The sequence below is a fragment of the Crinia signifera genome, chromosome 1, assembly GCF_055691185.1.
Source record: "Crinia signifera chromosome 1, ASM5569118v1, whole genome shotgun sequence".
NCBI lineage: Eukaryota > Metazoa > Chordata > Amphibia > Anura > Myobatrachidae > Crinia > Crinia signifera.
In genome coordinates this window covers 228,708,131-228,719,584 of record NC_139217.1, presented here as the reverse complement: position 1 = coordinate 228,719,584, position 11,454 = coordinate 228,708,131, and the positions used below count along the sequence as shown (strand labels likewise).

Sequence of the window (11,454 nt, the reverse complement as noted above, 5' to 3'; positions counted from 1 at the left end):
AGAAATCGCGGTCATCGCGGGCATTGAATGCACTAAAAATCGGGTGCGACGCGATGCCCGCGATGCCCGCGATTTCCCATAGGGACCAATGTTAAATTTCTCAATGGACACGATTTTCTGTTCAATGCCTCAATTGACACGATTTTTCCATAGGAAACAATGTTAAATGGCCCACAGAGGCCAAATAGGCACCCTCAAGTGTGAAATGACCCCCACAATTGTTAACGCCACCCCACGATCAACGTCAACCCGAAGCGTGGCGAGCGCAGCGAGCCCGCGAGGGGCGGCGGTACGCGTCCTCCGACCTTTTCATGCCCTACTATCCACTAGGGCGTGGAGTGAGAATAGAATAGTGTGGCGAGCGCAGCGAGCCACCGAGCCCGAAGCGTGGCGAGCGCAGCGAGCCCCGCGAGGGGACGCGGATACCTTCACAGGTAAACGCGTCCCTTCGCGGGCTTCACAGGTATCCGCGTCCCCTCGCGGGGCTCGCTGCGCTCGCCACGCTTCGGGCTCGGTGGCTCGCTGCGCTCGCCACACTATTCTATTCTCACTCCACGCCCTAGTGGATAGTAGGGCATGAAAAGGTCGGAGGACGCGTACCGCCGCCCCTCGCGGGCTCGCTGCGCTCGCCACGCTTCGGGTTGACGTTGATCGTGGGGTGGCGTTAACAACTTGAGGGTGCCTATTTGGCCTCTGTGGGCCATTTAACATTGTTTCCTATGGAAAAATCGTGTCAATTGAGGCATTGAACAGAAAATCGTGTCCATTGAGAAATTTAACATTGGTCCCTATGGGAAATCGCGGGCATCGCGTCGCACCCGATTTTTTAGTGCATTCAATGCCCGCGATGACCGCGATTTCCTATCTGTCCTAATCTAGTGGCGCCGTGAAAGTAAAGAAGTACCGGGTCCCCCAGCTCACGACTTACTGGAATGGACTGTACATTCCCAGGAGCGGTAATTATACCCAAATAAGAGGAGTGAGAAACTACTACTATTCTAATGTTAAACTTTTGCTACTAACTTATGAGTATTAATATCATACTACTGTAATATTACTACCGGATTTGTTTACTGATCACCTTGACTATCTAACTAATCAAGTACTACGACAGAGTTGGCATTTTAACTAACTTTTGAATAAAATCTTCAATTAATTTTGTAAATATAAAGAAAAGAGGCAACTAAAGCCGCCCATACACGTCCCGATACGGGCATGCGTTCTGTGCTTAACAAGCATGCGTTGTGCATGCAATGCGATGCAATGTGATGAAAACTAAGTACAAAAAGTATGTGCAAGCACATACTTTTTGTACTGTGCGATGAGGTGCCGCGGGAGCGCGCACCTCAAAGCACACAACGGACAGCCCGCATCGCAGCGTGTATGGGCTGCTTTTCCCTTAGCATGGACTGCTACTAACACCCATATAAGAAGGATTTTTTTGGTCTTTTTACCTTCCCTTTTCTTTTCTTTTTCCTTTTATACTAGCCAGTATTTGTATGTGATATTATGTTAAATAATTTTTATGGATTCAAATAATTGTTTGTACTTTATACTAAAGTAATTGGCTATTGTTGACAAAGTATCTGCAAGCACATCTAGTACTGTCTAAAAACCAGTTATAGTTTCTGGTACTTGTGTACTTTCACGGCGCCAGCATGGCAACATGCGTCTGTGTCCCCTTGCATCTGTATCCCCTGCTACGGGCTCGGTGGCTCGCTACGCTCGCCACCCTATCTGAAATCAACTCCATGCCAACGTGGATAGTGGGGGTATGAACTATCCACGTTGACATGGAGTTTACAGCCCCGCAGCTGGACACAGATGCACAGCGCCATGTTGGCGCTGTGAAACTACACAAGTACCTAGTTTCTTTTTGAGTAATCCCATTTAGACTGCAGATGTAGTGTTTGCCCTTTTAGCGCTTAGATTATTACTCTCTTTTAGTGCTATACAGAGTAATGTAACCAGTGGTACTTATCTGTGTATTCTGCTGCATACCCTCAGTCACATAAAGGCACCACCATAGGAGAAACTTCAGCTGCTGAACTGCATACCTCCCAACATGACCCTCTCCTGTTTCTGGACTTCTCTCTTAATGTATGATTGTTTTAAACAGGTTAATTGATTAAAAAAAAAAAATGCTTCAACACAGGTGATGGTATTTCTAAATTATGAGGGAAGTCCAGAAGCAGAGCATGGAAAGGGTCATGTTGGGAGATATGGAACTGTACAGTAGAAGGCACCTAGCTCCACATGTAGTGTGTGTGGAAATGGCACCAACAAGGAGGAGACCAAAAGTCCCTGCTTCAGCGGGGAGACTGTGGGGGGGATGTTGTAACATCCGCAGCCCCCCTTCGCTGGCCATCGCATTATTAATGGCATATGCTGTAACATATGCTGTTATTAACGCAAGGGACAGCTCTTGCGATAAGAGCTATTCCTTGCGATGCGGTGCCGGCACTGGACTTCCGGGTCTGTGACCCGGGAGTCCATCTGCGCATGCGCAGAGTGACGCGCCGGCCGCAGGGCATGCTGGGAGGGATCCGTGATGGATCCCTCAAATAGCGCTGCAGTAAGAAGCCCATAGGCTTCTGCAGGGAATCGGAATGCTGGCAATTCCCTCCGCAGCGCTGCCACTGCGGAGGCACAGTACAGCATACAGAAATGCAGTAAAAACCCCAATAACGGGGTTTTTACCGCATTTCTGTGATAGAGAATCGCCCCCCGTGTGTGTGTGTGTGTGTGTGTAACACTCCTTCCCCTGCAACCACTCCTATTGCTGTTTCTCCAGTCTCCACTGAGCCTCCACCTCAGGGATCGCAGTGGGGTGTCCTGCTGCGCAGGACTCCTGTAACTGACTTCTCCCAAGGCTTGCCTACCCTCGCCCATTTAGTGGGAGGCTCCCCATTTTACAGGAGCCTCCCACTGCCCAGCAAACTCCCACTATCCTGCCGGTTTCAGGGACCCCTCTATTAAAATCTGGACTGTGCATGCACGCACTTAGAATGGGTGTGGGGGGGGGGGGGGAGCTGCAGAGAGGTTATCGCACCCGGCCATTGTGAGGTTGTGGGTAGCGGTGGCCAAGCTGCAGTGCACGCTTACGGGAAGTCACTCTGTGGCTGTGAATTGGTAGGAGCAGAGAGCTGGCAGTCTGGGCTCTGCTACAGTACTTCACTAAGGCTGGCCCCACCCAACACACACAGAGCAGCAGGCTCCATACATCAGGCCAGCTCTCCTTGTTCCTCTGCCTGTGGTCAGCTGCCTCCTCCACAACATTGCCAGGTGCATGCCTCCCAGGAAGGAGCAGCAATACAGCCAGGTGAGTGTGTACTGGGGGAGAGGGAGCAGTGTATAATGTGTGTGTTTGTGTGTATGTAATGTAATGTAATACAGTGGAGTGTGTGTGTATTGGCTGTAATATGGGGGGAGGGTGGGGGCTGATCTATTCTGCACATAGTGTAATATAATGCAGATCAGCCCTGGCTGTAATATGGGGGAGTGTCATATAATATAATGTACTGGCTGTATTTTGGGCCGGGTGTAGGTTAGGTCTAAATTCAAGTGGGCTGAAGGGACTGTGACATGACAGGGGAGGAAAGGGGGGGAGCAAGGTCCAGAGAATGGTCCCAATTGGACCCTTGAGGGCTTGCTTCTCTTGCCACGCTTCAGGCATGGTGGCTTCACTCGCCACCTGGTTACTAAAGTGAACCAGTGGTAGCGTAAGTAGTGAAGCTGGACAGCCCCAGCCTTGCTCCTCCCCCTGGACGTGAAAGGTCCTTTAGCCCACTTGGATTTAGCAACTACCGCAGGTGTAGTGTAATATAGTGGTGTGTGTACTGCCTGTAATAGGGTTGGGGTGTAATGTAATGTAATGGTGCATAGGGGCAGAACTGCCAGAGGGAATGGAGTTGCCTGCCACCGGGTTCCTGTACTGAAGGGGGCATTTCTCCATTGTCTCCAGAGTACGGCACCATGCACTGCAGTGCTATTGTTTAACAGTGATTGTGGGTTACAGAGCACCGTTTACTGTGACTGGTCACAGGTGTGACGCAGCATCCACCCGTCATCTTAACAGAGGACCTGCGGCCCACATCACCATCACAGACCGGAACCTGTAATCCACAAGCTGATTTTATGAGGAGCTGCTGCCTGCACTTGTAAACATCCATATAAACAGCGGGGCACCAAGGAACGTGCCCCGCTGTCGTTAAGGTGATTTTTTTTTTTTCACATTTTTCAATAGCCAACCCGAATACCCCTCTCTCACAGGAGCCAGTTTACTTGTGCCTTTCTCAAAGGAGCCAGCCGACCTGCATACCCCTTTGGAACACCTCTGTGGGACATTGGGCACCTACCCCCCTCATGAGCACTCCCATTTTTACGGGTATCCAGTGACACAGAGAAGGTAACGTGGATATGAATGCTGCTCTCCTGCACCAATGCTCTTCTCTCCCTCTTTCTCATATTTACTCCCCCCCCCTATCTCTCTCTCACCTCTCCCTTTCTCTCCCTTTTTCTCACACAGGGGCAGATTTATTAAGCTTGGTGAAGTGATAAATTGGCTAATACTTTATCACCGGCCAATCAGCTCCTACCTGTCATTTTTCAAACCAAGCCTGTAACTACACAGTTGAGAGCTGATTCGCCGGTGATAAAGTACCAGCCACATTATCACTTCACCAAGCTTAATAAATCTTCCCCCCACTCTCTTTCACCCCCCTCTCTCTCTTCTCTCACTCTTTCTCACACTCACTGGACCTTATTCTGTTTGATTCGTTTGCATACACATTCGCATGCACCTGTGCGAACGGTAGCTGCAAAGTGACACCCATACCACATGCAAACGTGAGTGTTTGCAACGGTAACCAAAAGGGAGTGGACTCAAACTACCCGCACACTTGCATGCTCCTAGACACATTGCCATGTCCACAAGATCATGCACTGTGCGTGAATCCGAACAGCCTCTGTGGCTGAATTAATTTGCAACTCGAAACCTGCTGCCCGTCCGACCACCCGTCCTGGGACCTCCCTCCTGGCGGCGAGGGAGGCGAGAAGCAGGGACGCATGCAATCCATCACAACAAATCGCATGCGTCCCTGCCACCGGGAAGGTCCTGCGGGCTTGCCAGGGTATCAGGTGTCCAAACACTGCTGCGAGACGTCGCAGCAGTGTATGGGCACCTTTACAATACGCACGCAGTCAACCCATTCACAACCCATTATTTAATTACATGATTTGACTCATGTCATTGTGTTTATTGGAACTAATTTACTGGCCATTAAAGCAAGAAAACTTTATTACATGGAGGATTAATGTGTTTTTTATGTATTACTTCTAAAACTCAATTTAAATATATATCTCCTACAAATGTGCTGAATATGACTGTGAAAAGCTTATAATTGTGTGTATTATATGAAATGTGTGTATATTAGAAAATAAGTGTGGTTTCTAATGTATACTGAAATTTTTTAATGGTTAGGTATTATGAATTGTTGGTCGGATAAATTTAAACACCTAATGCATAAATGCCCTTGATATTGTGGCACCTTATTCTGATTCACTCGCAAAGGCAAATTCCTTCTTAAATGGACAAAACCATATCCACTGAAGGGGGGGAATTGGATGACACACAGACCACCATCATGTTCAGTGAGTGGAACATCTTCCTGTTATTGTGTGATGGTGACACAAATGGTACATGTGTTCCATCCGCAGCGCCTATCACATTAGGGAAGCCACCAAGGTGGTGAAATTGATGCTTACACTTATCAAAGGTATCCTGGTCAAATGGCATTGCCATGAAGTTCCCCTTGTGCCAAATATGGCAGACATAATCCTGCTAAAAGCAGGCTGGGATATTCCAGCAAGCACTCCCACTACTTGCTGGAAAGATCCTGAGGCGCAGAAATGCAACACCGCCAACCACTAGGTATTGCTGTCGGGAGCCTGTGACAAGTTTCTAAATCACTCTCTATTAAAAGGAGAGTGTCTAAATTGACACAGAAAGTGAGAGATTTGGTGAGAAATCTCCAGTTTTTTTTAAAACAGCAATCATTTACACTGCAAAACCAGTTTGATTTTGCAGTGTAAATGATTGCCGCTTTAAAAAAACTGGAGATTTCTTACCAAATCTCTCACTTTCTGAATCTCTCATCCTATTAAATCTCACCCATGGTGGTAAATGGTACCTGGTAAATACCTCATCGTCAGGCATCTCGAAGAGGGAAACACATGTGCAAATGATACTCACATGGCTTGGCCTCCTTCCACAAAAAGTTGGAGCCTGATGTTGTCCCTGCTGTTGCACCATAACATGCATTACCGCATCTGCCAGCTATACTACAATATAAAACACACAATTACAGAATGTAAAAAATGTAAACACATACTGACATAAAGTACAAATGGGTTTAAAAATAACCACAATGCATTGGGCATAAAATTAATTTTTGATGAAATCTGTGGAATGAATTGCAAAACAAGGTATTGTCAATTGGATTGTGTAAACAAAAGGATGTTGCATCAACTAAATTTTAATTTAATTTAGGTTTCAGCAAACAACCAATACACTACTTAAATTAATAGTAAGTATCCAATATGAAACACAAACTCACCATTATCAATTTTTATTGAAACTTTCAAAGCATCATATACACCTTAATGACAACAATTCAAAGATATACAGTATTACAAATCAAACAAACAAGAATTGGGTGGGGAAGGGTATGGAAAAGAAAAACGGACGGGGGGGGGGGGGGTACACCAATCATTTGTAATCAATAGTCTAAAATATAGAATATAGAATGAAACCATAGCCATCTAACATATACAACATATGGAATGTTTCATAGGGAAGCTTCACCAAACTAGTGGGAGGATTATCGTGGGCACTGGGTTACGTTGCTGAAAGCTAACACTTATCAGCTTCCGAAACATTTGAGCAGGTCTGGGAATTGTGTCAATGTTGGTTGGGGCCCAGAAAGAGGAGCATGTGTCTGGGAAAGCCAATATTCTGACCACTGAAACCATTTTATCAAAGGATTAGAGGCAGGTGAGGAATACGTAGTGCCCACTATTTCAAATTCACAATGCAATTGTACATTCGATTCAACCATTTCTATGGTAGGGATAAAAAGATGTGCGCCAATGTCTTGCGAGAAGGAGCTTAGTGGTTACTAGGATATGACCTATCACATAACGATTATTGGCAGGCATGTTTCCACGATATATATGAAATAAAGCTAATAATGGATTTGGCGTTATTGGAGAGTCTGTTATTTTAGATATGATCATGAACACCGAGGAACATAATCCTGACAGAGCTGGGCAGGACCAGAATACATGGAGAAGGACGCCTATTTGTCCACAATTGCGCCAACTTAGATTCAAAGTAGAAGGCCAAATAGTGTGGAGTCGTGCCGGTGTCAGGTATAGTCTATGAAGAAGCTTGTAAAAGTGTTCTGAATGAGATATGCATCTGGACAGACTGAAACATGTCCGATAAACCATGCTCCATTCATGTTCTAGATCTGATTCCCACTTAGCTATAGAGGGGAAGTTATAATGTGTACGGGAACGGATCAAAACGGTATACCACCATGTTATGTTTCCCTTGCTTTCAGAGGTTGTTAGCTTGTCGCGTATAAATTTGGGCAATACAAATACCTTATGGGGAGGTGGTGTAATGCTATATAGCCAGTCTCTGAACTGTAAAAATTGATAAAAGTCTCTATGGAGTAGGGAGTACTGGTCTCGAAGTTGTGTATAGGACATCAATAGTCCATTAGATGTAACTTCTTTCAAAGATACCTAATTTTTCACTTTCCCAGTAGTAAAGTTCAAATTAGGGATAAGTTGGGACAAGCCTTGTAAGGAGAAGTTGACGGAAGGGAGAGAGGCATCACCGGAATTTGAGATAAGGGCTAACCATGCTTTGCGTGTGGCCAATACCGCTGATGATTGTGACATTGCAGATGGCTTTACACCGTGGCGGTAGCCATAATTAATGGGTTAAGGGGAAAGGGCCTACCAGGCTATGTTCTAGTAGGACCCAGGGCTTAGGGTAGTTTTCTAAGAACCATTCCCCTACTTGGGCAAGCAAGCTGGCGTATTGGTAGGATTCTAGATCCGGTAACGCCAGACCTCCATCCTGTTTAGGTAAAGACAGTATGTTATAGGACAATCTGTTTTTTTCCCCCATTCATATGTATTTGAGATAGAGGGAACAAAACTTACATAAGAGGGAGTTGGGGACTAATACAGGAATAGTCCTGAACAGATATAATACATCAATAAAGTGAGTTTAGATAGGAGAGGGGGGATAGTTACAGGAGATTAAGACAGATGTATGTGAGGGAATATGGGGCTTCCATCCTGCCATAGATAGGAATATAACTCTTTATGTAATTTAAGAAGGCCTGGGGTATAATTGATAGGTAGGGCCTCAGTTTTAGTACTGTTTAGTTTGTAAAAAGAAACTTTTGAGTATTCATTTAGCACTTTATGAAGATGTGGCAGTGAAGAGGATGGGTTGGTTAAGGTTAATAGGACATCGTCTGCAAAAAGGCAGACTTTGTAGGGGTCCCTAGCAGAAGAGGTCCAGTGATATCAGGGTGGGATCTAATAGTTTTGGCAAGGGGTTCGATTGCCAATGCAAAAATTAAAGGGGATAGGGGGCACCCCTGGCGGGTTCCATTAGTTATGGATCCATTATCAAATATTAAAAATAAAATTTTGGAATATTTGACAAGAAATATGTTTTGGAAAGGTAATGTTTACATTTATTCATGACTTCGATAAAGACCATTATAACCATGCTTAAATAAACACACACATATAAATTATCTGCTTAGCGAATATCACCCTGCAGAGCACTTTCCTAAAGGTGGCCATACACAGTGGGCAAATTTAATGCATTTGGAATGCATTTGTATCTCATTTGCGTGCGATTTGCATGCGATGTGCCTGCGATTTGCGTGCGATGCGAGCCAAAGCTAGTTCCAAAAGTATAAGCAGCACATTCTTTATGAAGTGTGTGATGGGATATTCGTGGGAGCATGCATCGCATCGCACCCGCAAAACACACTGTGCATGGCCACCTACCAACTCTTGAAAAGTGTTCAAAATTTGTTCATTGATGCATATTAACATATGCAAATGTGTTGATAAAAGTGAATTGACACTTGACTGAAGTACAACGGAAGTGAAGTTGCTGCTGTAAGGAAACTGCCAACAAGAGAATGGACACTGCCAAATGGACAACAGCACAATGGCCCTTATTCAAATCTGATCGCAGTACAAATTTGTTCTCAAAATGGGCAAAACCATGTGCACTGCAGGTGGGGCAGATGTAACGTGTATAGAGAGAGTTACATTTGAGTGTGTTATTTTGTTTCTGTGCAGGGTAAATACTGGCTGCATCATTTTTAAATTGCAATTTAGATTTCAGTTTCAACATACCCCACCAAAATGTAACTCTCTCTGCACATTTTACATCTGCCCCACCTGCAGTGCAAATGATTTTGCCCATTTTGAGAACAAATTTGTACTGCGATTAGATCTGAATAAGTGCCAATGTCGGACATTCCTTATATAGGGTCATTACATGTTACATGCAATAACTTGCATAATTACAGCTGTTAGGGTCTGGGTGGGTGTAATGACAAATCTGGATTATGGAGCAAGATACGTTCCAAAAACCATTGCATACAAATACGCAAGGAACATTTCACTAATTTCATACATCTCACAAGCAGCCACACTATCACATGTTTAATTAAGTTTCAGACAATAATAGTTGAAAATAGTATATTTTTGGATAGATCACGTGTGCATGCCTATTTGAGAAGGTATTCTTGTTGCGACTGGCACACTGTTCTGCAAATTGGGGCAGTACGGACGGTGTAATGGTTAGCATGACTGCCTCACAGCGCTGAGGTCATGGGTTCAATTCCCACCATGGCCCTAAGTGGTCAGAGTTTGTATATTCTCCCCGTACCTGTGTGGGTTCCATCCGGGTACTCCGGTTTCCTCCCACAATCCCAAAAATATACTTATAAGTTAATTGGCTCCTACTAAATTAACCCTAGAATGTCTGTGTGTTCGTGTACATGTGGTAGGGAATATAGATTGTAAGCTCTACTGGGGGAGGGACTGATGTGAATGTTCAAATATTTTCTGTAAAGCGCTGTGGAATATGTGTGCGCTATATAACAAACTGTTAATACATAAATGTATTAATTAATAATTGCGAACATTAGCATAAAATTGCTGGATATAAATATCTGCAAGAACACGTCTCATTGCTGCTTTAATGTCATCATCCTCAGATCCTGAGACAAATGAGGCAGTCTTGGCTAAGTTTCACATCCGATGTCCACGAACAGGCAGAGAGGCGCAGGATGGCGGAGGAACAGCCTTGTACCTCCCAGGCATCACAAAATATTCTGACATCATCAGCATCTGGGTCACAACAGGTGGCTGCTGTAGTGGCAGGCCCTGCCAATACTGGATCTTCTGCTGCCACTAATATTGGGAGCCAGGAGCCAAAATCATAAGCACTCCATTTACAATTGCAGGAACTGGAGATCTTGGTTCCCAAAGCATGGGACCAGATCAAGTTTGGCCCAAAAAGGTCTTTGATAAAGCCGCTGAGACGGTGAAATGCGTCAGGTGACTAGCCCACTCACTTTTATGGACTAATTCGGACCAGCCTTGAAACCCCCCCTCTTTGGACCGTACCAACCACCAACCTTTTGGACCCTGCCATTTGCATTGGAGGATCCTTGTACCATCATTTCTGATGACAGCCCTTGGGTGTACTCCCCTAATCTTGGAGGTTGGCTCGGCCCAGCCCTTCCAGGCCTTGAGTCCCTGGGAGGATCAACAACACACCACGGTCTTCAACCAACAGGTGGACGGTAACCAATTTTTTCACTTGCACTTTATATGGTCCTGACTCAAGGCACAATAGGAACGAACAGTCCCTTCCCTCATTCTATATGTGGGACTAACTTGCATCTAATACCAGCATTTCCCCAAATGGTCATTTACTGTATTGAATAAAATGTATTGATTTTACTGTACAATTAGTCCAATTTTTTTTTACAGTTTTAAAGTTGATTTTACTTATTCAGCGCTGCTATCTCTCTTTTTTTCCTTGGTACTGTACAGTTCAGGCCTGACTAGCTGACAACTTTTAGCAGCTGCTAGTGATCAAGCTCAAGTCACAGCGCCACCTTCCCCTCCTCCCCTGTGGGGAACACCCAATACCCCAGACAAGACACTACAAGCTCCAGAATGCAGTTTGATGTTTGGTCCAGTCCGGGGTCTTGTCCAGGTCCAGTTTTTACTTAACCCCTATAATTGGTTACAAAGTCAATGTACCCAGTACAGTATATATATATATATATATATATATATATATATATATATATATATATATGTTTTTCG

At 44.9% G+C, this 11,454-nt stretch overlaps 1 long non-coding RNA gene across 1 annotated transcript; it reads left to right on the top strand.

The window, feature by feature from the left end:
• Positions 1 to 3,072: 3,072 nt before the first annotated feature.
• Positions 3,073 to 11,035, top strand: LOC146027300 (uncharacterized). The gene is made up of 3 exons (XR_014454730.1): positions 3,073 to 3,322; positions 4,247 to 4,408; positions 10,332 to 11,035. It is a non-coding gene; the product is annotated as an uncharacterized LOC146027300 (long non-coding RNA).
• The last annotated feature ends 419 nt before the right edge of the window (positions 11,036 to 11,454 follow it).